This window comes from Papaver somniferum, chromosome 2 (assembly GCF_003573695.1).
Source record: "Papaver somniferum cultivar HN1 chromosome 2, ASM357369v1, whole genome shotgun sequence".
In the NCBI taxonomy this organism is placed as follows: Eukaryota; Viridiplantae; Streptophyta; class Magnoliopsida; order Ranunculales; family Papaveraceae; genus Papaver; species Papaver somniferum.
The window spans coordinates 57,391,493-57,415,957 of record NC_039359.1 but is presented as its reverse complement, the minus strand read 5'-3'; the positions used below and the strand labels follow the sequence as shown (position 1 = coordinate 57,415,957).

The 24,465-nt window shown below is 36.8% G+C and overlaps 1 long non-coding RNA gene and 1 pseudogene across 3 annotated transcripts; one reads left to right on the top strand and one right to left on the bottom strand.

Moving 5' to 3' along the window:
• Positions 1 to 969: 969 nt before the first annotated feature.
• On the top strand, positions 970 to 5,477 carry LOC113353342. Of its 3 annotated transcripts, none has more exons than XR_003361217.1 (5): positions 970 to 1,648; positions 1,734 to 1,982; positions 2,616 to 2,684; positions 4,583 to 4,706; positions 4,788 to 5,477. It is a non-coding gene; the product is annotated as an uncharacterized LOC113353342 (long non-coding RNA). The 3 variants fall into 3 exon arrangements; XR_003361215.1 differs by having other exon boundaries at positions 4,583 to 4,713; XR_003361216.1 differs by having other exon boundaries at positions 1,734 to 1,987; positions 4,583 to 4,713.
• Positions 5,478 to 7,437: 1,960 nt separating this feature from the next.
• On the bottom strand, positions 7,438 to 13,468 carry LOC113347732 (annotated as a pseudogene).
• Positions 13,469 to 24,465: the final 10,997 nt, after the last annotated feature.

The following is a 24,465-nucleotide window of genomic DNA, read 5'->3' as shown; positions in this document are numbered from 1 at the left end:
GTACCATAAGGAAAAGTGCAAAAAGATTTCACGGATTTTTTTTGGAAACAAATATTTTGTTGCCAATAAAAGTTTATCTCAAAAAATAAAATATTAACAAAAATAATGAAGTCATGCATTCACGGTTTCATCCAAAAACTAAATTAATCATGCATCAATCACGAAAATAATTACGCAATCAATCGCATCATCGATTATAACATTAATAAATTAAAAAAAAATTATGAAAAACCAATGTCCAATGTCCTGTTACAATTCTTCGAATTTCTCTTTTCCTAATTACAATTTCGTTCTATCAATTAAAATCAATTATTCCCGATGACACTTCCGATAATGAGAAACTTAAAAAAAATGATTAAATTGATTGTGGATACTAACCTTTCGATCAAAAAATGTGTCTCTCTTGCAAATAACTTTACTGTTAATCCTGTTTGACAACAAAAAAATTGCGCAATCGTTAGAATTTGAAACAAAATAATAGGAACAAATATTGATTAGCATATAAATAATCGAGCAAACAAACAAAAAAAATAACGGGCTAAGGTCATACAAAACAATCATAAAAAAACGAGCAATATTGTTGAATTAGTTAACGTTATTTACACGTTACTTTTTTTTTTAATTTTGTTTATACCATAATTAAAACAAAATATATGTAAAATAAATATAAAAAAAGAAAGATTAAATAAGGTGAATTGTTAATTTTGTTATGTCTTGATATGCCCGAGGTTTTGTATATTAATATGTTTCCAACCACTGATTATGATGATATGGATATAATATATATGTCCAAAATTAAAAGAGATTTTGATACCTAGCACGATTTTATTCCTTAAATTAAATATTATTTTATCTATTTTGAGGTTTTGTTTTTCTGGAAATTTCATGCTCATGCTATCTATATAAAGTGCTCTGCAAGGTTGGGATCACGTGGTGAGTTTTTTTCCGCTAAGGTTTTTTCTTCTTGCTTTTTTATTATTCATTTTTTTTATTATTGTTAATAATAATAATGAATATCAGATCTTTTTGATGATGTTTGGTTTTTGATTTGCAGATGTTGGTTGTGAATCTCTTTGCTTCAGTGGCGATAAATCAACATTCAATGATGTCATGTAAAGATGAGGTGATGAGTTTGATATTTTGTTTCTTAGAATCTGTGTTTTGAGCAGTTTTAGTTTTCCATGGGAAAAAAGAATTTGGGGCGAAGAATATGTGTACCTGAAACCAGATCAACTTTCTGTTTATTCTTACATTGGCAATCAAAATTCTTGCTTTTTCTAATTTTGGGTTCATCGTTACTGCCTTCAGCAGTAGCATGACTTACTTTATTTTATTTTTCCCAATTCTTAATTTTTTTGTTTGTTTCCTACATTTGCTGCCTTCAACAGTAGCATGACTTATTCTATTTTTCTTTTCCCAATTCATATTTTTTTTTTGTTTCCTCATTAATGCATGATGCAGTTTCTTTTCAACCAGATTATGGTAAGAAATTTACGAATATCAATCGATATTATTTCCAAAATTTAGTTTTTGGCTTCTTCAGAAGATAAATATGGCTATCATAAATTGATATTATTTCCAATAAATCGTCTTTTATTTATTGAATTTCCGGGCTTGGTCGAATTCTATACAAAGCACTTGCACAAAGGTAAAATCTTATCATTTACCCTATTGTTTTTTTCTTCTCCTATAATTTAATTGTTTTTTATTTTGGAAATTGAATTTTTTTGCAGATTATGGTGATATATCCTCGCAGCGAAGGATGAAGCGATGAACTTTTATCTTTCATAGTTCACCGTTTTTCCTTAAACATCTTCTATTACCCAACCGTAGTTTTTTTTTTATTCCTTTTATTGTTTAGTATTTTTGTTCATTTTAATTTATATTTGGTTTTGTTTTGCAGTTGATCGTAATCGTTCCTCATAGTCAATATTGAAATAATAAAATTAAATCTGGACGTTTACTTTCGTACGAGTGTATAGGTGAGGTAATGAGCATCTTTTTCTATGGTTATCTTTGTTTCATATCTTTATTGCTACCGTTCCTATGATTTTTTCCCTTTTATGATTTTGCGCCTATGATTTTGTCCCTGCTGCTTCACTTTTGTGATATGTGATCGAAGCAATTCAAGGATGAATGAGATACAAAATGATGAATGAGTTTCAATATTATTTTTCATTCCATAAAAAAAGATTCTCATTCTTAAATGTGTAGAAAATGCTCAATATATCTCATTTGTGTACAAAAGCAAACACAAAAAATAAAATAAAAAATATTAATTATATTCCTGGACGTGAAAATAGATATTTAACATTTTTTGTACAAAATATATTTTTTGGATCGTTAAATAAGGGATTAATTAGGCAAAATATTGCAACAAATAACATAGTTATCGGAAAATATTCTGCTATCCAAAAATATACTAAAAACTATAAGAAATTTATTATATTATTTCCAAAACTAAGTTAATGAATTTTGCAGACTTTGCTCTATATAAAGCACTCAAGAATAGGACAAGACATTATTTGCACGTCGCTTTTTCTTCTACGGTATTGTTCGAGTTTTTTTTTTATTATTTGTTGATCAATATTTTGCGTTTGTTTTTTGTTTTCCAGGTACGTTGAAAAGTGTTTCATGGGAAACTCGAAACTGTTTATGGGAATCCTGATCAATTTCCGCAAGAGGTAAAGGATTTGGTATATCTCTTTGGAATTTTTGAATCTTCTTATATGCAAGTTGATTAAATATTGTGATACTCAATATAAGTTGATTCTGAAATTTGGCACCGTGGGTGATAACGCGAGCTCTTTTCTATTTGCAAGTTTGACGTTGCACCTTAAAATTGGACAAAATATTGCACATTTCTTTTTTGTTCTTTGGTATTGATCGTAGTTTTTGTTTTTGTTTTTAAAGTACGCTCAAAAGCTTTTCATCTACGGTGTTGGTCGTGTTTTTTCTTTTTCTTATTGTTGGTTGATTACTAATAACAAATGCGTGTTTTCATGTTGTTGGTTTGGTTCGACTAAATCGTTTCTTTTGCGTAAAGGTTAATTTAGGTTCTTTGTGTTTATGAAGACCCTGAATTTGTATGGGGTGGCATCCAAGGGTTCGACAAAGGGGTCTAATAAGTGATATGGCGTAGGAGTTCATCACGGTTACATTATAGGTTGAGTTTTCTTGGTTTGTCTTAGTCTTTAGTCAGTTTACTGATATAAACTCTTTCATGTTTGTCTACTGCATTATAATTTCTTGGCTTATCTGCATTCGTATCAAATACCAATAGTTGTAAGGGTTGCACTCGAATCCCAATCGATTTGAAGACGAAATATTATAGGTGATATGGCATATATAACAATGGTGCAGACTTAATATTATCGAAAATGATTGGTGTACCGTGGAGGAAATCCCGCGTCTGCACCATGTGAGAGAGAGAAAAAAAGGGCCCCACCTTTGGCCCCACCCCCTTGCAAATCCCCCCTAGGGCTGTCCTAACAGCCCTTGGATTTGGTTGAGCTGCAGATCGTGGTACACACCTTAGGTGTGTATCATCACTCTAATATTATATTGTATGATACTCTTGAGGACTTAATTGGGGAGAAGAAGGTAACATCCAAGCGTCTTATCCCTAAAAAAGAGCTATAATGTCCCCAGACATACCTGATACTTCTCTTCCTTGAAGCCTTGAAAACAAAACTTACTTCTCCTGCTTACTCCAACAAATCGTAGTCCTCCTCCGCCTGCCCAACGGGATATCCATATTAACCGTAAGTCGTGCAAGAAAAGTGACAAACGGGCTGATGGATATGCAGCTGATTAGATTTTTTACACTTCAGCATCCAATGGATTTTTGGGTTAGTAAAAAACTGATTCCAGGTACTTTAATAATAAAAAGTCTCTCTAACGGAATGTTTCTTTGACATGCAAAAGGGCCTTATGCATCGGTGTGGTTAGCGCGGCAATAATTTTTCAAACTAGAGTGATTCCAAACTACAAGAACCTACTTTAGGAATATCATTTTTGCATACTGGTAGCACATCCAACAGATAAGATAAAATTGAGTTACAATTTAAGGATAATTCAGAGTTACGAATTAGTGGCTGGTTCCCTATTGATATTGTGGGTTCTTACAATAATATGTCTGTTGATATCCTACCCAGAGTCGCGTCTTTTCGTTAAATTTTTTTAGGATGTTAAAGAGAATTCAAAGATAGTGTTGGTGCTAGGACTGATTACTAGATAAGGTTCCTAACACATATTTCCAACTGTATTAAGAGATATGTTACCTGAAATATATTAGATGGTGGGGAAGTTTCCAATCAAGACTATTGTTGGGATATACACAAGCTTCAACAAGATATCAACCTGAAATTGCAACTCACGGTACCTTGGAACAACTCTAAAAAGTTTATAAATAATTGCGAAAATTGTGGCGGAAAACAAACTAAAATTTTCATTTAGTTAGCGACATCAACCGAATGTACGTTTAACATACACATATTTACAATTCCGATGCATGCTTTCGTATTCTTGAGTTTCATGGGAACAAAATTTTATTTTTTTGTTAATGCAATAATTGATGCAGGAAATCAATTAAACAAGTTAGGCTGTTGGAGCCGGTAACTCCGTTACAAGCAAGACTAAATCGTTTGCGACGTAGGGTGTGATATTAGAGAGGAAAAATAAGAGAACACGTGGAATACGTCTCGGTGAGATGTATGTACATATATGTGTGTATTATTGTTCAACTTGCATGAGATATTAAATTACTGTTTTAAATGCATTTTTAGTGTCCGAAGGAGGAATACAGTTATAGGAGTAGTTCCGAGATCGCCAAGGATGGATCCAAAAGAAGCAAGGGTAAACGTAGCATGAATAGAGATGCAATCATGTGAAGAGATACCAAAGATTTGATTTGGGTACAGGTTGAGTTTGTCTGTAATTCCTAAATTAAATACACAAAACTTATATCTCAACGACGCCACGATGAAGCGTCAGGCACGCGTGAGTATCATGCTTTTATATTGCAAGGATAGTCAAAGGACGAACACTTATCAGGGATAGTCATTTTTCCTTGAAATATGTAGTTGATGCAGAAGGGAATTTTCATTTGGGAGTTGATTAGAGAACTGACTTACGCAGGGTTTCCAACAAAGTTCATTTGGAGCAATAACCTGACACAGTGGAGTAGAAGAAAACAACAAAATGAATGATAAGAAAAAAAACAAAACGAAATGAATTTGGTAGACTCGGTTGTTCAGGAACTTGAATCCTCATTGTGCTAGATGCATCTATCTTATCAAAAAAGAAAGAATGTACAATGCTCATCATACTGCATGTAGTAGAAAGGTATTTTCGTATGCTGAACATTTTCGAAGGACCACGTAGCCCTCTGGAAGACTTATAGAGAAGCACGTATTGTACTTGGATTATTCCACTGTGACAGTGACATCAAATACTAAAAATGCGTCGGTTTGGATTACAAATGATTAACCATATAATGAACTTCATTTAACATATAAGATGCGTGGATAATGTTGTCTTCTATGGTGTATATAACTTGGGTGACTAAGATACTCGGATAATGTTGTTTTTAAAGAAAATGTGAGCACCCAACTTTATGATGGAACCTGAACCAAAAATCCAAACTAAAAATTGAAAAAGATCAGATATTATTTTATAAATTGCATGTATAAGTTTCAACCTATGAGACCGTTGTATGGAAGACATAAACTAGATACAGTCATAAAACAAGCTTATCAAAAAACTAGCCTTGGTTTGGTTAATCAACTCCCTCTCCCCACTAAGGAACAATAATTCCTCGCTCCACTATTGCTTGGCGTATACTATATGTCTGAGATTTGTGGACGCAGATACATTTTTATTCGAAAAGACGGCGATGATTTGGAGAGACTCTGTAATCCGTTTCAGTGGAAATCGCCAGGGCAGGGCCGTCTTAGGGGAAAGGCGGACTAGGCGGTCGCCTAGGGCCCCAAATTTTAAGGGGTCAAAATAAAAAAAGATTCTTCTAATAGTAGTTAATGTGTAACATATAGTGAGTAAAGTGTTCTGTCTCACTTATTTGCATTACAGATAATTTGTAACACTTATAGTTGTTAGCAAATGGTTTGTAACAGGTACAAAAGTTATTTAAAATCTTAGCTTTTGAAAACAGCAACCAGTTTGGGAGGTAGTTTATGCCAAAATTTCGGCTTAGAACCCAAAATCTAACCAAAAGAGCTGAAATTTTTGTTACGGCCATAGCCTAATTCAAGTTATCGAGTTAAACATACAAAATCTATTTTCCTATAATCTAAAATTTTAACACTTACAATGATTTGGTAACCCATAAAAAACCTCAAATTTCAAGTTCGCATAGGACACCCTAGACGAGTAAGACGGCCTTGCGCCAGGGAAGCGATTATAGTTTCTACATAAGTCAAAGTACATGAACAAATGAAAGTGCTTGTGGTTCAACATGATTTGCTCCATCAAAAATACAAGTGGGTTACAACATTGTGTAAGTATGTTTTCTGAATTAATTAATAACTTATGTGGATCCTTGAATGTTTGTAATTTCTATTTTGTATTTCTTATGTTTTTTATTAACTGTCTTATTTGACTAAGTCAAGTTATTAAAGAGACCGGTGAGAATCTCGTGACCAACCATATTAAACTTATATTATTATTACTGATAAAAAGAAATGTATCAGGTAATTTTATTATTCTGGGGAATGTTTAAAAGAGTCTTACAGCCATAAATATTTTTATTTAGAAAATATAGCCGCAAATATTTTTATTTAGAAAGGAATGGAGATAGATAAAAAACTTTATAAAAGAATCTGATAGTTAATATTTTTATTTATATAAAAAGGAATGAAAGTTGATAAGAAACATCTTAAATAGATTTGTTTATTTATATATTGAGATACAATTTAAAATTAGGATTAAGTTTATATTAAAAATGATTAGTTTAATGAGAAAATATATCTATAAAAAGAGCAAATAGATAAAAAGGACAGACCAAAACAGAATAAAAGACAGATAAATTAAAAAAGACAGAGAGAGTATTTGATTCTGATTTTTCTATGTTATTTTAGTTCTAATTATTCTTTATTTAGTGATTAATTTTCATTTAAAGTATTTTTAGTTTTATGCAAAGAAAGAAAACCAGAAAAGTTATTAAGTTATCGAAAAAATTACTACATCTATTTAACCTCAATGATATACCAAAAATATCGAAGGACATCATCGAAACTGGGGGCTTATAAAAAATCAAATGGCCAAACGACAATCTTTTGAGCAGATTATCATGTATCGCGATCTCTATAACGCTTTTGCTGATGAAATACATGCACATAGTGATTGAATGGACCAAAAAATGCAAAAATAAAATACATTAAAAAGCAAAAAAAAAAAGGAAAGCATAAACTCCAGAAATTTAAAAAATACCAAAACTAGAAAAAGTTTTAAAACATCATAAGCCAGACACTAGCCCGTGCATAACACGGTTGACCAACTAGTCTATTAAATGAATAAACACAAATCCATATAAGAAATATAAACTTAAGCATAATATCTAATTACCGCGGATGAATCTGCGGATAGGAGTGAACCCGAACACATAACTAACCTGCTAAACTTTTTGAGGCTATCTCAAACACATTCTCAGACAGCCCATTAGTTGACAGTATCATCTCCAGTTGTGCCTTAGCAAGCGCCTGTCTAGTCTCATCATAACGCCTCCACCTAGAGAAGGAAGACACCATACGCGAGGCACCCTGGGGGTTTAGTTTGTCAAGTTGCAGTACAATCTCTCCCAAGAATTTATAGCCTGATCCATCTTTAGCATGGAAATTAACTGGTGACGCGCAGAATCCTCCAATGAGCGAGTGCACCTTGTTAGGATTGCGCAAGTCAAAGGCAGGATGCATTAGCAGCTTGCTTACATTCTCGACATTTCCAGGAATATCTGAAATGGCTTGAAGACCAAACCATTTATCTACAACCAAATAGTCATGTTCCCACTTGCCATAGAAATCAGCAAGAACACCATCACGGGTTGTACCAGGGTTTTGGACCAAGGCTGTTAGAGATGCAAACTGTCGGTCATATTTGTAGCGGTTTTGTACTCATTCAGAGCAAGTTCAGTGATCTTGGGATACCCAAGAGAAGCCAGATAGGAAAGAGCAATGTTCTTCAAAGTGCGTCGTGACATATTGAAATGGTCGAAGACGTATGGATCAGAGCTTCTATTGTTTTCACTGTCTTGAGAAATTCTGTTTTGAGTTCAGAAGCAAGATGTTTCCTGATGAAAGATCGGACAGCATGAACAGCATCAGGATCAGCAATATCCATAATGTCCATGATTTCCCCTTCCCCGGGCAGAGTAATGAATTCTTTATCCAAGGTACCATCAGTCAGTATGCTTCTGAACCCATGCACAAAGTCTGCATTCAGAGCCAATGGTTTGTTTTGCTGGAAATCAGCAACTAAACTAAGCATCAAATTTCTAGCCAAGAATTGCCCTGCCTCCCAGCGATTAAATTCATCTGAATCATGAGCAAGAAGAAAATAGAGATCACTATCAGTAAGATCAGAGTCTAGGCAGATAGGAGCACTATATCCCCGCAAGAGAGAAGGAACTGGGCGTTCAGATATTTCAGAGAACACAAATTCTTCTTCCTTCTTAGTTATCCGAAGAACTGTAGTGTAGGCTGGCTCCCCATCTTTACTAGCAGCCTGAAGCACTCCATCATGATAAAAGGATGTGAGAGGCATATCCTTTCCGTCTGAGTCAAGCAAACCAACTGCCACAGGTATGAGCATTGGTTCTTTCATTGCTTGGCCAGGAGTAGGAGGCACCTCTTGACTGAACTTCAAAGAGTATGTCTTGCCTTCAGAGTTGTAGAATGATGTGACTTTCACAGTGGGTGTTCCTGCCTGAGAGTACCATTGTAAGAAATTTGCAAAGTCAGCATCATTTGCATCTCGCATTGCAGCATAGAAGTCTTCACAGGTTACAGCTTGGCCATCATGCCTCTTGAAATAAAGATCCATCCCTCTTCTGAAACCTTGACTTCCCAACAAAGTTTTACATATCCTGACGACTTCAGCTCCTTTTTCCTAAACTGTTGAGGTGTAGAAGTTGTCCATCTTAATATAAGAATGTGGTCTTACTGGATGAGCCATAGGACCAGCATCCTCTGGAAACTGATACTTACGCAGAATCGTAACATCTCCTATCCTCTTCACCGAACGACTTCCCATGTCAGAAGAAAATTCCTGATCCCGAAAGACGGTAAGACCTTCCTTCAGACTCAGCTGGAACCAGTCACGACATGTCACCCTGTTTCCAGTCCAGTTATGGAAATATTCGTGACCGATAACCCCTAGAATTGAAGCATAATCTCTATCTAAAGCAGTCTCAGGTGATGCCAAAACCATCACCGAATTGAATATATTCAAACTCTTGTTCTCCATGGCTCCCATGTTAAAATCTGGAACTGCCACAATGTTGAAAAGATCCAAGTCGTACTCAAGACCGAAAACATCCTCATCCCACTTCATAGCTGCTTTTAGTGGATACATGGCATGAACAGTTTTTGGTAAATCCTCTGCTGGTGTCCAAATCCTAAGCGAAACTTTCCGTCCCGACCGAGTGACGAAATCGCCATCCCTACTCTGCAACTGTCCGGCGACCAATGCAAACAAGTAGCATGGTTTTTTGTGTGGATCCTCCCAAACTGCATAATGCTTACCACCGTCGAGGTCTCCTTCCTCTACAAGATTTCCATTCGACAGCAATACTGGATATAGCGCCTTGTCCCCTTCAACCCTGCAAGTGTACTTAGCCATGATGTCAGGGGATCCTGGTAATATGTAATCTTCCGAAAACCCTCAGCTTCACATTGTGTAACGAAATTTCCAGAAGATATGTAGAGTCCCTCCAAAGATGTGTTTTTCTGAGGATATATCTCTGTAACAATCTCTAAAGTGAATCTTGCAGTACTTGGGGGTGATGAGATTGTCAGATTGCGTGCATCCAGTTGGTAATTTTCTTCTGTCTTCAGTTCCTTGCCATCTATTTTGATTGATAGAAGCTTAAGATCCATCCTATCTAAGACCAGTGGAGAAGATTCTGCTGCACCTTCAATTCTAGGGTAAACAGTTATGTTTGAAGAAACAATTGTGTGCTCCTCACCCAAAGAAAACGTCAGATCAACTGTATCGAAGTAGTAATCAGGCTTCTTGTAATCCTTCAAGAAAATCTCCTTAGGGGTTTCCATATCTGCCCGGCTTGGTTAAGGTTGTGTTGCTCTTCAGAAGTTGAAGAAGAGCACTAGAAAAGAGTAGTGGATGAATCTGGAGACGCTCAACTTTTTGACTTAATATATATAATAGTCTTCACTATCCTTTTCTTGTTCCAATTGGTATTCCTAGTCCCTCTGCTTTTCCAAACCCTAAGTCATTCTAGAATCAGGCGAGCATCTGGGACTCACAGGTCGACAGCCGGGATGAGATCTGAGAGTTCTTGTTACCTGTAAACACGTGTTGCAAATCCAGCAGACCCTAATAGTCAGTCTTCTTTGCCTGCCACGTAAAACCCAAAAACAACAAAATACATAAAATAACCCTTACATTAACTTCAACAGATGTGGTTACACGCCTGGAATCATGGTTAATGATCAAGTGTAGAAGAACATTATCTGATAAGACTAAATTGAAAGTACTAATTGACAAGCGAGGGAGTTCAACTGGGGGTTCAGCTTTCTTAAGATTACCAACTAAACATGCTGACTTACATCAAGAAAAATTCAAAGAAACAAAGGGGCACGAGAATCGCTAGCTTTTCTCTTAGTACCAGTAGCATAGAAAACTGTGTAGACAAGAATAAAAGGACCAATAATTTCAGTACCAAGATTGCATCGTCGCGAAGAAAAAAGCTACAGTTACAGACAGTTTCCTTGCTATAGTCCAAAAGTAACAGCAGGGTTTATATGACCACCAAAAAAACACATAGAAAGGCACAAATTAGAAGAAACCCACAACAGAAACAGAAAATTCAGAGGAAACACACAACAGAAAAGACTAAATGAGCTCAATAGAGAGCTTACACTGGATACCAGCAGTGCAGTAAACAAGTACAAAGATCATACCACCAAAATCCCAAGCAATAAAATAAGATGCTTACCCAGATTTAGTGAACTCCTGCTTAACTGCTGCAGTTTATCTGACAAGTCGCGTGACAAGGATGGTTTCCTACAATCATTGAAATGAACCTCTTACTATCAGCTCTTTTTGTGGTATGAAGACTGAACACTATAAACAAATTAAGAAAGGAACTTACAAGAAATTAACGAAAAGAAAAAGGAGTAATACTCACTTTGAATAACCTGTGATATGCTTGAGCCTGTTTCCTACTTTTTCCAACCAAAACTCCAGAATCAGGCCTATGTCACTGCAAAAGAATATCCATAAATAACTTAAAGAAAAAGGAATCAATTATCATTCACTACCATGCTCACAAGATAAGGGAATGACTAATTACAAGTCATCGAAAGAAAGCATTAGAATGATAGTATTAAATTAAAGAATTGGGATGATAGCGTAAAAGACAACTATGTTATGGATTGCGACAGAACTATATTGGAATAAACATGTGTTTTAGTGGTTGTTACTTGTGCAACTTGGAGAAATTGCGACAGTAATATAATTATTAGCAGGAAGTCAAGCAACTGTACAATCTATGTAGCCCAAATTGTTTATACTAGCATGTATTAGTGGTTTGGTATACTACTTTTATATCACTCATTGAGATGAAAGAGCCTCTTGTAGCTAAAAATTGCTCTCGACTCTGGCCACCAAATATAACCCTCCCAGAATGAAACTATTGGCTATACTTACTACTGCTTAAAAATATATTTCCATCACATTTCAACTCCCTGTTACTTGCATATTTCAATTGCTTGCAATTAACTGAAAAGGAAAAACATTTGCATAGTCGACTTTGTTCAAAATTTCTCTGTATCCTTGGCACATAGCTTTTCAAATTAATAGAGACTAATTTTTAAGCGCAGCATTAAGTGTGAAAAGCCATAGCTAGAAACAGGAGTCTGGAAATTTATAAGGTGCTTTCCTGGTTAAATTTATCTCTTTCACTCCTATAAAATTGTTCTCAGGTTGATTTTGACAGGAGTGGCACATTCAAACTTATTCTCTGATATCTCCTCGGATGTTTCCCGGTGATCTTTCCAGACCCAAAAGTATTCTCTTTCATCATTTAGTCTGTGTACAGTTTCTTCCTCTCAATACAACCAATACAAAAGCTAGACTCTCAACATGGAACCATAAATCAACTTACTCTGTGTAACATATTCGACCAATAACAACATAATCTAGTAGATGTGACCACTATTCCTACGGTTTCATATGACAAAGATCATAAAACTCACCAATCTAACCACTCAGCACGAAAAGCTTCTTATCTCCTACGAGGTTAACTAGCTCGGAAGCTAATCAAGATTCAAAATATATCAAATTGCAAGCTAAAAGCAATTCATGCCTAACAATACAGTACTACTCATGGTAACTAATAACTCTAACAAGTTTTCAAGTCCAAATCAATTGACACCATACATTCAAAGCATGCAGCAAATACAAAATTCGAACTGCGAACATGGACCATGAAGTTTCCACCAGTTCCTACAAACTCACATAATGACTAGACTCAGTGATCCATTTTAACTTTGTTTCTTAATTGAAATTTCAAATCATAACAAGTAAAGAACTATAGGACAACATTCCAGCTCATGCACGTATCACCTTTACAAACAGATAAGATACCAACTCATTGAAATCAACAAAACCCTAATTTCAAAATTGATTTGAAAAGCCCTAATTACAAACTGAAAACCCCATTTGAAAAGAGCTAATTTGAAAATCAAGTGAATAAACCTAACTATGTCGAATTAAAAACAACAATGAAGAACTGCAACAACAACAATATAGAGAAATAAGTTATCGTTTTCACAGAATTTTACCTTTAAAATGTTGCGTGAGTCTTCTTGTTCACCATTTCTTCAACAAATAACTGCATCAATTTCATCTTCTTCACCGTTTCTTAGTTAACAACAAGCTAATCCTCTATCAAAAGTAACCTAAATAAATAGAAACGGGAAATGATGAGATAAAAGGATATACCCCGCCTGATGGTAATCTTCCCGCCTTCTGCCTCTATTCTGTTTTTTCGGTCACCTCTCCTTACTTCTCGAACATTCTCGTTTTCTAATTCACTCGAAAACTTGAAGGGCAAATTCGTCTTGTTGACGGAAATTCTTTTGCTTCGACGTTTAAGACTTCAAAAGATATGAACCATATTGCAAGGTTGCTAACAAGGTACCAGATTTTTTGGGGTCTGTACCAATATACCTACCGTATAAAATCGCCATGAATGTTTCTGAAACGAATTTAAAAGTCGCTAAAAAGTAACGGGGAAAATTCTGGACACATATGGATACCACAAAAACAACCCTCTCATGTGACTTTTAATTGTAGGGCCCAAAAAAGGGCCCGTTGGTACCTCCACGTGAGGAGGATGTTTTAAGAAGTTACTTCAAAAAAAAAAGAAAAAGAAAAATCATGATGGAGCTTAGCTCATTGCACTCATGTGGGCGCAATTAGTCTAATCCAAATTCGCAGCCTTACAATCATCAACAACTTGAATCCACTAATGGACAACCAATATTCATTAAAAGTTTAAAACCAAACCAACTCTCATTTGGTGTTTTGTACATCAAGTAATCTAATTCTTCTGCAATTCAACAAAAAGCAGCATAAGCCATCAAAGGCGACCGTAATCATTTCCATCTACTGCAACCCTACGACCCATTAGTCAGCCTGATAAGTCATCCAATAATGCTTCCTAGACACATTTGTCCCTATATCCTACTACAACCCCGAGACACAGGCATAGTCGTGCTACACAAATATACTTATTTAGTACCAAAATCCAAGTAAATAAGAATGTCAACTGAGCCAAATGAAACTGGCAGCTCAATGCATTTTTTTTTCATCTGGTCGAATGAAGTATTCTGTAAAACTCCTATTACACCTACCCACAAACTGTACTTACAGATATCACAATTACATAATCATCCAACAAAACTATTTCAAACAACAAATATTCAAAGGAAATAAAGCAAAAAGTCGAGTTGTTGAGACTTTCCTCACATTTGGCTGTTACATTGTGCGGGATGAAAAAATGGTTATGATGAACAATATATACAATAAAATGGTGAATTTTTGGAGTAATACTTGAGTTTCTCAAATTAAACTATACAAAGGGACTTGCTCTAAATAATAAAAATTCTTGGAGCAAGACTCACCAAATGGATGACCTTTTGCAGCAACATACTAATCACTTTATACTGAATCCCTTACCACCAATCATAAAAAACTTGTCTCTAAGTTCTTGTCCATGTACACAGAGATGGATGGGAACTCTTAATGTGATTTTGAAATGGATTCAAAACTCATGAAGAGAACCTATAATATATGGAGCATCATAAGAAGCCAAATATCTTTCATACCATGGAAAAATAAATTAGAAAAGAGCCATTAGCTGCAAGTGAGATATGTTCCTGCAGCCAAGTAAGAACGGAAGTCCAATGTTGTCCATGTTTCATTCTAATGTAGTAGTAGTAATATATCGGCAAATTAAAATATTTTTCTTTTTCATGTCAAAAATTTAAATTTCAATGATAACAAACAAAATTACTGTTTTATCTTTGCAGCCAACTCATCTGACAACATCTTCGCCACCTGATGTTGGCATACTAAGATTCCATATATTGGGTGTGCTCAATGATATAATCTAGAGAGGGAACTTTTTTTATACCTGTGTTAAAACGAACTAAACAAAATGGTTCGCCTGTATAATTGGACAACCATTCAGATAATTTAGCTCCATCATCCAAGGCAGAACCATTCCATTCTCATCCCATGACGTCAAAATTCTGGAAAGAGAGACCTCAAATTCTTTCATTCAAGGGTCCTTAATACTGCATCAGTTATACTCAAAGTCAACTTGAGTTGGGGTAAATGACGCATATGAAGTTCACAGTGATGGATACATTTATAAAGCCTAAGACTAACGAAAACAGGTGAAAAGAAAGACAAAACCAAAAATCAAGGTAAAATGAGTACCTAAATTTATAAAGCCTAAGACTAACGGGAAGAAACCTCCTTTATCTCTTATCTCTAAAACTTTCTGTCTTCTTTTATTCTTCACCAAAAACAAAGAGGCGTTTGTTCCAAGTTCTCCTACCCAAGCATAGCATGGCCTAGATATCTTACTGTGTATAGGATGGTGTTTCGAGAAAACAACAACACAACCACATGGCCTACATAAATTTAGCAGTCACAGAGCATGTAATAGATATCTTTTTGGTTATAGGGGTTCCATGGGTTGTGTGTCAGCAAACAAAACGCTATGAATCCAGGACTTCTATTGGGAAAAAGGTTTGAACTGTTTCTTTTTATGTCTTGTCATTCAAGATCCTAAACCCAACTGACTCTTGAAAATATCTTATTAGGTGAATTATATAGGATTTTACGTACTTGATTCATGCTACATTCAGATTGTTATCGTCCAAAATTCATGAAAACACCAAAACATCAAAACCCGGATATGAAACTATGAGTAAATAAACCAATTCATCATGAACTGTGAACTCAAAATCCATTGGAGAGATTCAGTGTCCTGAATGGTGAAATTTGATTGAAAGATTGGAAGGAATCAATAAATCAGGAAACAAAAATTAAAATTTGTTTTGCTTAGTAAAGTGCCAGAATCTGGATTGAGAATGCAAACTGTTAGAGTTTTGGTATAACACGCCTTACCCTCTTTCGAGAGATAATGGCCATATATATTATTATGATTTTGGTCAATTAAGGAGAATATCCTGTGACCGTAAATAACGCAGAGTATCTTCTATTACACCCCCTTAGTCTGAGCGAGAGAGGAACAAACGCTAAGACTAGAACGAAAATTAATAAACAATTGTCTTGGAAGACCCTTAGTGAAGATATCAGCATATTGGTGTTCGGAAGGGATGTGCAAGACACGGATATCACCAATACGAACCCGTTCACGAACAAAATGAATGTCAATCTCCACATGTTTTGTGCGTTGATGTTGAACCGGATCACCAGACATGTAGACAGCACTCACATTGTCACAATATACCAGAGTAGCCCGCTGTAATGGCATATGTAACTCAAGAAGTAAATTCCGTAGCCAGGTCGTTTCAGCCACAGCATTAGCGACACCCCTGTATTCTGCTTCAGCGCTGGAGCGGGACCCCGTTGCTTGACGTTTGGAAGACCAAGAGACAAGATTGTCTCCAAGAAAAATGCAGTAACCAGATGTTGATCGGCGTGAGTCAAGACAGCCCGCCCAATCAGCATCAGAATAGGCGGTGAGGCCAGAAATATTCGAAACCGATAGAGACAAACCATGATCAATAGTGCCCTGAAGGTATCGAATAATGCGCTTAATGGCCTGCATGTGTGGCTCCCGAGGATCATGTATAAATAAACATACCTGCTGAACCGCATAAGATATATCGGGTCGAGTGAAAGTGAGGTATTGTAACGCTCCGGCCAGACTGCGGTATAAAGTAGGGTCTGAAAGTGCAGGTCCAGAAGTAGCACTGAGCTTAGAGTGCGTGTCGACCGGAGTTGCTACTGGATTGTAGTTCGTCATGGATGCACGAGCAATGATGTCCTTTGTGTAGAGTGACTAAGATAAAAACAACCCTGAGGAAGAACGAGAAGCAGTAATACCCAAAAAATGATGTAACGGGCCAAGATCAGTCATAGAAAATTCCAGTTTCATCAGGTCGATAAAGCGTGCTAGGAGAGCATTAGTAGAGGCAGTGAGTATGATATCATCAACATATAATAATAAGTACGCAGTTTCCCGGCCGGACCGGTAAATAAAGAGAGATGGATTACAAACACTACCCAGAAAACCACAACCTGTGATGAAAGTCGCAAACCTCTGGAACCACGCCCGAGGCGCCTGTTTGAGACCATAAAGAGATCGGCGAAGACGACAAACATAATCAGGTCGAGCAGGGTCAACAAATCCCGGAGGTTGACGCATATAAACTGTCTCAGACAAGTCCCCATGTAGAAAAGCATTCTTGACGTCCAATTGGTGAATCGGCCAAGATCTTGATGTGGCAATGCTGAGAAAGGTACGAATGGTGGCAGGCTTAACAACCGGACTGAAAGTCTCAAAACAATCAACCCCAACCTGTTGAGATTTACCATTGGCAACAAGACGGGCTTTGTATCGCTGCAATGTACCATCTGCATTAAACTTGTGACGAAATAACCACATGGAACGAATAACATGAGATCCAATAGGTCGTGGTACTAGGTCCCAAGTGTTATTTTTTAACATAGCAATAAACTCATCTAGCATGGCCTTGGTCCAGTTGGGATCCCTAAGAGCATAAAGGTGAGATTTTGGCAGATGGGAGATATGTTGTTGTGTCTGAACATTGAGATTCAATCGGTGAATGGGACGGAAGATTCCACGAGAGGCACGAGTAACAGGGCAAGAGGAGTTGTCCGAAGTTCCAGGCTGAGCGGAAGATGGAGGCGTGACCGCCTGGATAGTGCAGTCAGGCGCTGTTGCAGTGACAGTACGCACTGAAGTGTTGCTGTCAGGAGCTGTGGGAGATGACTGCTGTTGTGGGGGAATGTGGAGGTGAGGTGCTGTAGTAGAACGAAGATGAGGAGGTGTGTAGGGATGCACTGCAGGAGAAGGTGTATGTGCAGTGGCGGAAGATGGTGGAGCAACGTCTGGGCGCTGCTGTGTAGCGGAAGAAGAAACTGACGTAGTGGCGGAAGGTGGTTGGACATGAGGATGAGGAGATGTTGGGTAACGGAAGCGAATGGGAAGAAGAGTGGAAGATGGTGTGGAGGGAGAGTCTTGACAGTTTGATGGAAGAGAAACATTGTCCTTGAATGGAAACACGTTTTCATCAAACGTCACATGACGAGACAAGATGATTTTGTTAGTGGCTAAGTCGAGACATCGATAGCCACGGTGATGAGTTGGAAAGCCAGGAAAAACACACTTAGTGGAACGAGGAGAAAGCTTATGAGTAGTGGTAGCGGAAAGATTGGGATAGCAAAGGCAACCAAAAGTACGAATATGAGAGTACGTTGGTTGATGTTGATAGAGAATGGACACCCGAGAAGAGAAATTTAGGATTTTGGAAGGAAGAATGTTGTGGAGGTAGACGGCCATATGTAGGGAGTCGGCCCAATATTTGGGAGGGACAGATGCATGATACATAAGTGTGCGAGTGATATCATTGACACGACGAATCATTCGCTCAGCTTTGCTGTTTTGAGAGGAGGTATGAGGGCATGAGAAACGGAAAACTAACCCATTTTTGTGAGAAAAATCATGAAAAGATGAGTTGTCGAATTCACGACCCATGTCACACTGAAAAGATTTGATTTCTCGTTCAAACTGAGTTTTAACGAAAGAACGAAATTCCAAGAACTTGGTATAAACTTGGGATTTTAATTTGAGAGGATAGATCCATAGATAATTTGTGAAGTCGTCTAACAATATAAGATAGTAATTAAAAACAGTCTCAACATGTAATGGTGAGGTCCATAAGTCGCTATGAATGATATCAAAAGGAGCAAAAGTAACAGAATTTGATTCAAAAAATGGCAGACGAACATGTTTACTAACGTGACAGGAATGACAAAGTTTGGTAGACTGATTTTTATTACATTGAATTGAAGAGTTTGCACGTAAATTATCTAAGATAGCTTTCCCTGGGTGGCCAAGGCAGCTGTGCCAAATGTCATGAGAGCACACGGCAAGGGATATAGGACGAGACAGAGACGATGTTGAAGGTGATACGGCAGAAGCAGTAATAGGGTAAAGCTCCCCGGAACTGTTACATCGAAGGAGAATCTTCCTCGAATTCAAATCCTTCACAGAAAAACCAGACGGATCAAATTCAACAGACACATGATTATCAGTGGTGAATTTTTGAACAAAAACCAAGTTTTTGATTATGTCGGGAGCAACAAGAGTATCTTTGAGCTTTAAGGTGCGGGATGGAATATATATGAACTTGGTACCAGAGGCAGTGACTGGAATACTGTGACCATTTCCAACTAAGATGGAATGAATATTACTAGTATTAAAAACAGTATGCAAAGTACCTGAATCCGCAGTGAGATGCGATGTGGCACCGGTATCCATATAGAAAGCATCGTCAGGTGAGTATAAACTCATGGAGCTGTACGCTTCGGCAATGTCACTGGGTTGAATATATTCCGTGGATGGAGTTAGATATGCTTGTGCACGTCCAACGCCAGAGGTTCGACCGCGTGACTGACCAGTGCGGCCACGGCCTTGGAAGGAACCGCGACTGGGAGGTGGCTTCCAAGGTGTTGCCGGAGGTGTTGTAGGGTACGGACAAGGTGGCACTGCCCATTGTGGTGGACAGTGGATGTTGTACGTTAGATGGGGTGCACCGTAGAGCTGGTAGGGGTGCGGAGGTGTTGGAAGCAGGGGCGGTTCGGTGGCTGGAGCTGAGGAGCGATGGCCACCGCGTCTGGCATGACCACCACGCTGTGAGCGCTGGTTGCTGCGGTCTGTGGATGGAGCTGCAGCGGCAAGAGCAGTAGGTGCAGACTGAGATTGTTGTTGGGAGCGGCGAATCTCTTCGGTACGCAGCTGGGATCGAGCGGCATCAAACGTCGGCATTGATTGTTGGATGAAAGAGGCTACCGTGTTGTATTCCTCCGGAAGGCCATTGACAAGTTGAATAACAAGTCGTTTATCATCCATGGGAAAGTCAAGATCAAGTAATCGATCGGACAAGGATTTAAGCTTATCGCAGTAATCATCAATACTAGTGCAATCAATAAACTTAAGATTGAAAAACTTATGTTCAAGAGTCGCATCGCGGTTACCTTTGTTGTCTTGAAAGAGTTTCTTGAGATGATTCCAAATCTCTTTAGCAGTTTTGCCAGATTTTAGGACGGTGAGCATTAAATCCTTGGCCATGGTGGAGAACATTCATTGACGACAGAGAGCGTCGAGTTGGAACACGGTGTCGGCGTCAACATCTTTGGGGGGTTTGTCTCCATTGATGAGAAAAAGAAGGCGATGAGCCTGAAGATGGAGTTCAAACAGAAAAACCCAAGATGAGTATTCATCCTGTTTGATGTCTAGGATAATAGGGATTAGGGTTTTGATGTTGTTGATAGCAAACGCCGGATGGACTGTCTTTTTATCTCCTGTCATTGTTGGTGTTGTTGAAGAAGATGAAGAAGAAGGAGATGATCGGCTATTAGGTCGATACCATGTTAGAGTTTTGGTATAACACGCCTTACCCTCTTTCGAGAGATAATGGCCATACATATTATTATGATTTTGGTCAATTAAGGAGAATATCCTGTGACCGTAAATAAGGCAGAGTATCTTTTATTACAAACCTTATATGAGAGTCCATCAGAATCATCAAATCACAGTTTAAAAGCTACGTTTTCATCCATGTTTCGCCGGATAAATTTCAAGAATATCATCTAAGAGATAAGTAGACACAGAAAAATTCTACGGGATATGGAGGAGGAGATTTGAGAGAAGTTGTATTCAATAATGGCCGACATCAGCAAACGATTGAGTTCACCAAGGATTGTAAATCTGTAACAGAACACAACCTCATCAACACCAAGTTGGTTCTATTCTCAATGACAAACAACAAACAAAAACCAACCCAAATTTGGAGATTCAAACCTCTCCATTTTGTATTATTTTATCCAGTGATTTCTGAGAGATCATTCAAATTCCTTGACCAAACAATGATTGTTGTGAAGATAAGACCAAGGTCTATAAGAATGGGATTTGAATTGAAGCAGAAGAGATTTTGATCATCAAAATGAAAATCATTACAAATGAAGGACGAAAAATGGCTTCTTTCTATTTTGAAGAAAACGAAGAGAGCTCAAAAGAGAAAGAAAACCGTAAATAAATCCAATAAAAAAATATGAACATGAATATATAAAGATATTGTTACCTTCAACAACTTAGAATATTTGACTAATGTAAACCCCATCACTCCTCCACGACTGCTTCACTTAAGGGGTAAGGAGACAGAAAAAGATTTCCTAGAAGGCTAGAAGAACTGAATAGCTTTTCTCAGAGAAGAAATACAAAACACCTCGGACCAGACCTTTGATGCCCTTAACAATGTCCGCGGATAAAAATACAAGAACTAAATACATAGATCAACCACAGTCATAGATTTATCTTTATAAAGGATAAATTCGGACCGTCACTTACATAGGAAAAGTTATCCAAACTGTTCTATGCATTCTTGAAAATTTGCCTTTGGATTTGGTAAGGCAAATTGGTGTGTTAGCAGCCTTGAAAAACCTGGCGAGATTGGGGTAATACTCATTTTATTCCTATCCAAACTAGTGTGCTAAGGGGTGTCTAAAAGGTGTTAAAAGACCAAATTGCTCATATTAAAAAACCATGCCGACCAAACATATTAAAAAAAAAATCAAAATCTTTCTTCTACACTCTAACTATACATGTGAAATCAAAAAAAAAAAAGAAAAAAATGAAGAATCAAAACGAACCAAAAGTCGACAGGATATTTTTTGTCGACCTTGCCGACCAAAATATAGTCGACAGGGTATAAGGTTGAATACCATGCCGACTTTTCATCTCTGAAATTAGCAGTTACAGGGTCGACAAGATATCCATCTCTATACCTTGTCGACTATATTTTAGTCGACAGATTATCAAATTAATACCTTGCCGACTAATCATGTATTTGTAACACCTTCTCTGTATGTCAAAAATCTTATAGTCGGCAGTGCATTTTTTTATCGACTTTGCCGGCCATAAGTTGTCGGCATGTTCTTCATCCGCAGACCTTGCCGGACAGATATAATCGGCATTTTCTTCATCCGTAGACCTTGCCGACTTTTCATACTTTCAGAACGGAAAATGTTGATTCCTTCTATAATTTTGAGTATAAAATCGCCCAGCAGCTCTACAATCCCATATTTATAAGTGTTTGGGTAGTACGATTTCATTTCCGTTACAAGTAGAATTCTTTAAAAAAAAAAAAAAGAAAAAAAATCTTAAAAATCTACTCACATCCATGAGTTCAATCTAAAAAAAAAACTGATTTCAAAATTTTAATCAACTAATTAACTAACTAAATTAATTATCCTAATCACATTTATTAGTATTAATTAATCAAGGGTAGATTAGAAATTTTTGTAAATATGTGGATAAGGGGGTTTTGTGTTTTACTTCAAAATGACCTTATTTTGTCTCATTTGGTATTGCCCCAATTAATTTGGATATACCCCAATCAAAACAGGTTGAAAAATGGGCAAGATTTTTGTTTAAATGTTTTAGCAAGTATTATTTCAACCGGTTACTAGGAGTATAGGACAGCTCATATGGGAGGTAAAAACATCCATAACTTTGTGATGGTCCATTAGATTTGGATGAAAAAAATGCTATTATGGAAGATTTTGAACGAGATAGATTTTGATATCCACAAATCATGTAAGTTCAGATGGTACTCTGCATTGTTCGCGGGGATCATTGTGGATGCTCCATATAATCTTTTTTTTTTTTTTTTTCATTTCATCCGGTCTCTTTGGATGACCGGATATTTTTTATTTTATTGCTTTCTTAAATTCAACCGGGTCCCACATGCAAGGGAATTTGGTTTTTTAATTAATATATATTAAAATTAAATTCATGTGAGATCTATCAGTGAATTTTTGGAGATTTCTGTTGATACCCATAGTAGAAAAAATATCCACAAATATCTGACTATCCACATATATATATGTAGTGATCACCTGAAATATATGGATTTTACATAAGCGGTTTTCCATGCTAAATCTAAAAGTTCACGGAAAATTTTTTATCTCGCGCTGCTGGATCAAAAAATATGTAGCAGCATCTAGACCGTTAAATTTTATAGATATGACATCATTTAACCAAAGAATTAACCATGATTATCTTCCCCAATGTTTAGTTATTCCCTAAAGCTACTACTCCGGTTACACGTTTGTTACTAATAAATCTCTCGATATTTACTACCCTACCTGTAAGGTTGGTATTCTTGATCGGAAGAAGAGAAGGAGAGATTGTTATTGCAGAGAAAAATCAAAGGATACAAGAGAGAACAAAAATCGACGAGAACTGGACAAAATCAAAAAGAAAACAAACACAGAACGGATACAAGAAGGAACTAAACTTAATGGAAGAAAGCATTCCAACTGAAAACAGCGTTTGAAACTTTGAAACATCAATCCTTCTTTGTATTTTGATAACGGCATGCAGCACATGATAAAACCAAAGATTTGAGGTAAATGTATTAAATCTTTTGAAGAACTGCTTTTGGATCCAGAATGATGCACATTTTGGAAACTTTGTTGAAAGTTTTATCTTTATATATTTGTACTCCAATTCAATTAAGAAGTCACATTAATAAAATTTGTAATTGGTTTTCATATCATTGCAGTGATTTCATCTTGCTTGATTTCTTTGTAAGATTAAATTCTATTTAAAGTCTGTGGTTCGAGCTCCAGCTATTGGTTCTTGATGACTTGATGTTAATGGAAACATAAGAATGTTAATTAACTGATGATTACTCGGTCCCCATCATTGATACACTTGGAAATATAGGCATCTTTATCAGTTACCCATCTTGTAAATTCTGTAATCAAAAACAAAAGAACCTGATAAAAATTCTGTCAAAATACAGAATATTTATTGATAAACGGATACTTTGAACTGGGAAGAGACTATGGTTAAGTAGCCATGTTAGCTGATGTCATATCTAGCAATAGTAACGGTTGAGATGCTGCTAGATATTGATCTAGCAGCGGGAGATCAAAAATTTCCAAAGTTCAGCAAGTATCTTCTTCTTTTTCTTTTGATCAGTTTTTATCTTAATGGATTCTTCTCTGGCAAAGTGTTGACAAATCAACCTTTGAACAGTGGTCATACAAAGAACAGTGCAAGTATTGTACGAAGATAATTTTTTGGGCTGGTCCACCATCACCACTAAGCAGAGCTAGCGTTTTATCAAACAGGGGTTGATGCAAATAAATTTTGTGTTCTGGGTATCCACTGTTATTCGAGTTCCTAGGGGTGTGGCAAACTCAACAGTTTGCCATTTATCCACCCACTATGGAGCTGGAAAACAGGCAAATTGGACTGGATGACTGGAAAACCGAGCGGTCGAGTCTCGAACTCTCGATGTTTAAAAAACCACTAGAGGTTTTAATAAGACCGGTCGGTCTAATCTACAACGTTACATACAATCTGATCCAACGGCTATAATTCTGTCCCTATAAATACCCAATTTCTCT